The sequence below is a fragment of the Podarcis pityusensis genome (assembly GCF_964106645.2).
Source record: "Podarcis pityusensis genome assembly, chromosome: 3".
NCBI lineage: Eukaryota > Metazoa > Chordata > Lepidosauria > Squamata > Lacertidae > Podarcis > Podarcis pityusensis.
In genome coordinates, this window is record NC_138026.1 from 93,679,078 (window position 1) to 93,685,945 (window position 6,868).

Below are 6,868 nucleotides of genomic sequence, written 5' to 3' on the forward strand. Positions count from 1 at the left end.
TGGAGAGAAAGAAGCCAGCCCTATAACCTTTCCACATTCGGTGCCTTGAGCTCATGCTCGTGTTCCTGAAGTCTTTTGCCTCCCTCCTCTGTGGCAGTCTGGTCCTCCTGGATGGGAACGACCCCCCTCACACCCCTCCCTCCCGCTATCCTTTCCTTTGGAGTCGAAACGGCAAACACCTGGCAGACATTCCAGGGAGCGAATCTGCAGCGCACCTCCTGCTCCACACAGGCATTTGAGCTGAACCTTGTTTTAGCGATCCCCGAGGGCCTCTCAATCAATAATCCATGTACGTTTTATGAGGGCCGGATTACAGGGATTTGCAAAGAGGGTGATTAGGTAATGCTTCAAAGGACACTTCCCACCAACACCTGCGACATTAACAAGGCACACCTATTAATAGAAAAACGCACAATTCGGAACGAATAATCCCTAATTCTGGTAACCTCCGCATCGTGAGTTGCGACCCTTAGAACCCAGATTTAGTTCCAAATGGCCAATTGGATTTAGATGGCTGGGGCTTCCAACATCTGGCTGAGTGATGACATCTCAAATATGCAGGGTGTCATGGGAGCAGGGGGGGGTAGGGCGGGAATGGACGGACCAAGAATAGGGAGCTACACAAAGGACCGGACAATAATAATGGTCCTTTTCAACTCACACCACCTGCATAATCCTGCTACATGAAAATGACTTCCTGGCCTGAACTGTCTCAAGAGGCTACCTGCAGATTAGCTAGCGAGAGAGAAACCTGAAAGGGTTGTCAGGACCGGTGGGGAATGTCAAGCCTTGGCTTCTCTTTCTGGCCTTCAGGGCTTTATCCAGGCCAAGTCCCCTCCTGAGTTACATCCTTCATCGTCAGTCCTGCTCTGCACCCTCCTTGAGTGTTTTTGCCTGGCTGGAATATGCCTTTGAACTCCAAACATGCTTCCATACCCTCCAGCATTTTGTGACAAAAGTTTGGGGCACCAGCTCCATCTCCATTGCTCACCCCTCCCCTCCCTGCTTCTTTCCCTCCCCTCTCTTACTTTTGCTATACTTGGCCTCCTGCTAATGGCACCATGCCTCTCCAGATGCAACACAGCCTGCAGCGGCCTCCTGGAAAATTGGGACATCCCAGATTGGGATCAGAAGCCGGCACAGCTTCTGTCAATTCGAGATGTCCCCATTTAATCTTGAGGGGGTCTGTGCTTCTTTCTTGCCTGGATGGAGGTTAGAGAGGGATAGGTGCATGAGAGAGACTAGAAACTAGTCTCCTGTAAAAAGGCAAAATGCAAACTTGCTGCTCTGCCTGTTTGACCTTCGGTCCCCCAGAAAGTCACCCAGGCATGTGGCTTTTGGGCTGAGAAATGTTCCTACTCCCTGCTATAGGAGGAGAGCCTTTCCCAACCTTGGGTCCCCAGATTTTGTTGGACTACAACTCCCATCATCCATAGCCGGCAGGGGCAGCATTCAAGGATGATGGGAGTAGTAGTCCGACAACATCTGGAAACCCAAGACTGCTTTAGAACCAAGTTTCTGTGTGATGTCCAGATTCCTGGAAACTCCCTCATCCAAATTAGTAGTGCCACTAGGGTGGGGCTGTTTCAGCACCTGTTGCAGAAGAAACCTGGGAAGGTTTCCAGATTCAGCATCCATGGAGCGTATTGATGGTGATAGAAATTATATAGCACTACATTATATTTTCTTTCTCATCAGACATAGTTTCAAGATGTGAGATGTGTGGCCAGACACCAGCTGACTCAGGTCCAAACCAGACAAGACTTGAAGAGCATCATCACATTTCTCAAGTGTTCTCATGTGCTGTTTTCTAAGTAGCAGGGGTGGAAGGGATTGGGACCACAGTACACAGGGAGGGTACCAGTTTAACCTTTTCCACTTGTGCTGTGCCCCCGAACAAAAAAATACCCCTCCTGAAGTTATTATTCACCCTGGAAGGGACTACTATCAGGAAGGGGACTATAGCTCAGTGGGGAAGCATCCCAGTTTCATCCCCAGCATCTCCAGGTTGGGTTGGGAGAGACCCCCATCTGAAATCCCAAAGAGTCGCTGCCAGTCAGTCTCAACAATGGGCAGTGTTCTACTAACAAATCTTCTAACAAGGATTTCTGAACAGGACTTTCCCCTCCTCGTCCCGCACACATCAATAATAAACAAACAAATACAAGCTTCATCAGAACGGTAGAAAAAGCATCCAGTTTCACAGCCAGCAATGAGCTCGCTGGACCTTGTCAATTCGCATTCTTCTCATTTTACTCTGAGTTTGTTTATGCTATTGCGTTATATAAAGCAACGGTTTATATTGCTTTCATATTGTTTTATGGAAACAATAAAGCAGCCTGGATTAATTACTTCTCTGGCTGTCTTGCAAACCTCATGTTGCTTCTTATATTGTGCAACTCATCGAGGAATCATAATAGCTAGCGAATGCATTCATCAACACAGTTTGGTGTGTTTAATCCCCACTGATTCAGCAAGACAAATGGTTCTGTGCATTGTCTTCATGATGCTGGGATGGCAAAGCGTTGCAGGAAATATATACATTCCTCTCTCTTTCCCTCCACTGCCAAACAACAACTGCAACAAATGTTTCTTAATATTCACATAGATAGACAGATGATGATAGATGATAGATAGATAGATGATAGATAGATAGATAGATAGATAGATAGATAGATAGATGATAGATATAAAATAGTACCAAATTTACAACCTGTCCACATTTCTAAGAATGCATAAATGTTCATGCTGTTCCCCCGCAACACACACCAGATTGAATAAAGAGTGGAGTCATACTCCACGACTAACTTAAGGCCCATTTATTTCAACGGGTCTGTATTATTTATTAACTTAATTAGATTTACATATCACCTTTCCCCCGCCACCAAGGAGGAACCTTTGAGAGTTCCCCCCTCCCCATTTTATCCTCACAGCAACCCTGTGAGGTGGGTTAGGCCGAGTGATCATGACTTGCCCAAGATCCCCAGTGAGCTTCATGGTTGAGTGAGGATTGAAATCCTGATCACCCAGGTCCTAGCTTGACATGCTCAGCATTGCACCACACTTGATCAAAAGCCCTGCCTTTTAAGTTTGACTGAGTGTGGCTCCAATCCACCTGTTTCTCTAGAATTCATGTATCTTGATGAGTGTTGCTTCCTCAATGCAATGATCCTAATTGACTAGAAGAGCTAATGTGACTAGCATTTTTGGTTCAGTTTCAAGTGCAGTTGTACCTTGGAAGTTGAGTGGAATCTGTTCCGGAAGCCCGTTCAACTTCCAAAACATTAGGAAACCAAAGTGCAGCTTCTGATTGGTTGCAGGAAGCTCCTGCAGCCAATCGGAAGCCACGCCAGATGCTTGGCTTCTGGTTTGAAAAAAGGGACACTCACTTCTAGGTTTCGATCATTCGGGAGCAGATTTGTTTGGAGCCAAGACGTTTGAGATCCAAGGTACGACTGTATTATTTATTCAAATCATTATTATTTTTTGGAAGACACTGATAGGGAGGGATTAGGTCGAATAATTAGCAAATTATTATGCCCCCTAATCCCTTGGGCTGGTGCGATCTATACAACCAATAAAGTACAGTGGTACCTCGCAATACGAATGCCTCGCAAGACAAAAAAACTCGCTAGACGAAAGGGTTTTTTGTTTTTTGAGCTGCTTCGCAAGACGATTTTCCCTATGGGCTTGCTTCGCAAGACGGAAACGTCTTGCAAGTTTGTTTCCTTTCTCTTAACACCGTTAATACAGTTGCGACTTGACTTCGAGGAGCAACTCATAGAATGCGGTGTGGTAGCCTTTTTTGAGGTTTTTAAAGACTTTGGTGATTTTTGAAGCTTTTCTAAAACTTTCCTGACACCGTGCTTCGCAAGACGAAAAAAATCGCAAGGCGACAAAACTCGCGGAACGAATTAATTTCGTCTTGCGAGGCACCACTGTAAAATAATTGGAGGCTTCAATAGTTTGCAGTAGAAAACAAGCCTTCTGAGGTTCTAGTCATCTCTATGATGTAAGAATTGGCCCCAAAAATTGGGTTGTGGGGACTGATGGGTATTTTCCGATCAGATGGATTTGAAGGGGGGAAGAGTGCAAAATGTGACTCACTTGCATGGAAAGAGCAACCTACAGGAGACATCTTTAAGGACTTCTAAAGAACACCTCTGAGAAAAACAGGCTCTCTTCAGGAAGCCTGTCACTGAATTGGAATCATCCTGTGGTTTGGAAGGAACATGTGTTCCGAGAAAACATTACACCAGTTTACAACTTGAAGACTCCTGCAGGTAATTGGTTTCATTCACTTTCTCAAAGTGTAAGTGCAGCTTCTTGCAGTTGTAACAGCTGTTTCCTTTGTTCTTGGTTTTGCTTTTTTTTTCTTCCCCTTTCTTTTATGCTTTGAAAAATCTGGCTTTGCTATTTGCTACATGGCTCCTCCTCCTCTCCAGCCTGCTCCACCGAGCAAAACGCGAAGGTCAAACAGCATGATATTTCCTATGACCCAAACTAAAGTTTAAGTTGGATTCTTAGGTTCCACTTGAATGAAAGTAAATTAATCAACATTCGCCGCGATAGCGGAAACATTACCCTCTTTTCAAGAGAGCTGACCTGCTGTTATGCTATAACTGAGATGCTAAAATAGCTCTGTTTGTTTGTTCGATATTTTTAAAGAGCATTTATACCCTGCTCTTCATCACAGTGGATCCCAGGGCTGAGTACAGCGCACAAATTACATTAAATCGCACAGGAATAAAAACAATCCTAAAGCATAAAACCAATTTAAACAGCAAGAGCAGTTCAAACCACAGGGCAGGCTACTCACCCTAAGCCATTAACACATAGAGACTGCAATCCTGTAGTTGTAAGTCCCACTGAATTCAAGAGGGATTATTTCTGCGTAGACATAGCATTGCACTGTACAACCCTGAAAATGCCTGGGCAAACAGATATGTCATTATTTGGCGTCAAAATGATATAAGCATTGGCATCAAGTACACTTCTTTTTTAAACTTTTAATTAAAAATGTAGTAAAACGGCTACATACAAATTCAGTAAAAGAGAGAATCCAGCACAAAGCAATGCATAGCGTAACAATAGCAGTTCCAAAGCAGCTCAGGAAATCAGCAGCAATGTGTTGATTATAACCTGAGGGGGGGGGGATAGATTTTTAACCACCTGCCTGTATTATATGAAGCAGGTGCCAAGCAAATGCCATTTTAGATGGTCTTAAAACATTGGCAGTCCATATCGGTTCTCTTTTGATGAAGTACACTCCTGAATGGATGGCATCGCATAGCTGGGATGCCACCACAGGTATTACCCTTCTCACATCAGCACATAATGCATATTCCTCGACAGTGGTACATAGGGAAGAGCTTCCTCTTTGATTAGGGGCTGCATTAAGGAACATCAGTGATAGCCTGAGAAGGTGAATTTATTGTGTAAATTGTAGCTCTGAGTGGGGAACAGGAATCTTCTTACAACTCTCAGCATCTTTAGCAAACTACAGTTCCCAGATTTTTTGGGAAACAGCCATCCCTACTTAAATTGAAATGTATGGTGTGAATATGGCCTAGGTCAGTCATGTCCAAAGTCTGCCTCGGGGGCCTAATCCAGCCTGCCGGTTGGTTTAATCTGGCCCCTGTGGCAGTTTATTTCCTGGGGTAAAATCCAACTTCAATCCTAAAAAAGGTCAACAACTTTGGTCGGCCCTCACAGCCCTTCACTTCATCAAATCTGGCCCTCTTTGAAAAAAGTTTGGACACCACTGGCCTAGGTGGATAGCTAAATTCCGATCCCCACATTCCTCCAGCAGGTACAGATTGGGATTGGTTCAAATCAGAATTCACAAAGATGGCATTCCTCCAGCACCCCTATGAAGGTGCTTAGAACACCAGCCTAATGTTATGGGGAATTTGGTGAACATCTGTAACCTACTTCCAAGCACTGCGGAACTCTCAAATCATATTACAGATAATAATGCAGTTCCACTTACTATCTTTACGTATCATGTGGTTAATGAGCAATTATTCATACCCACATAGCTCAGTGAGGCATATGTTTAAACTTCCTTGGGAGGTCTAGGATCATCAGGTCAGAAACCTGAGAGACATTTCCAGTGCACACACCTTCCCCCCACCATAAAGATCACGGGGATTAATTCAGCATGTCCCAAAAATGCTGTGGTATCTGCTACAGTATATATACCATGCGATAATATAAGGCTAGCTCTTGCAGCCAAACTAATGATGTGAGAAACTTCACATTTCATGTGTCTTGCTTTTTGAAAAGAAATAATCAACAGGAGACTAGTATGGGGGAGGCAATCAGAGCTGAGACTGCAGAGTATATGAAGGAGGGAGCTAATCCTTTCTTCAGTCCTGCAGTCCTGGTGGAATTCCCACCCTCTCCAAATTGATTTTTAACTTGTGACAGGACTGGGCATTGGGCAGCCGTCCAAAGTGAGCCAGGAACTGTGAGACAAGCCAGTCGCAAGAACCAAAGAGGAAGTCAGGTCTGAACCACGAGGGAACGTCATGGAACAAGACAGAACCAAAAGCCAATCAATGATATCGGGACACACCAGAGTTCAGGAAGACCTTGGCTGAGAAAAGCTAGACTTGAAGAGGCAGCTCTTCTTATACTGCTTTCTGCCAAGGAGGGTGAAAGGGTTAAAAACTCCTTCCCACATGCCATGACCTCTATTCTATCCATTGGTCACCTAATACAGAATGCATCTAAGTCCGTGGTTCCCAACATGGGGCACACGCACCACAGGGGGGCAATTTGATTTTTAAGGGGGGCAATTCGATAATGAGTTAAACCAAGTTAATGGCCTTTTAGGCTTCCTCCACATTAACAGGAGTATACT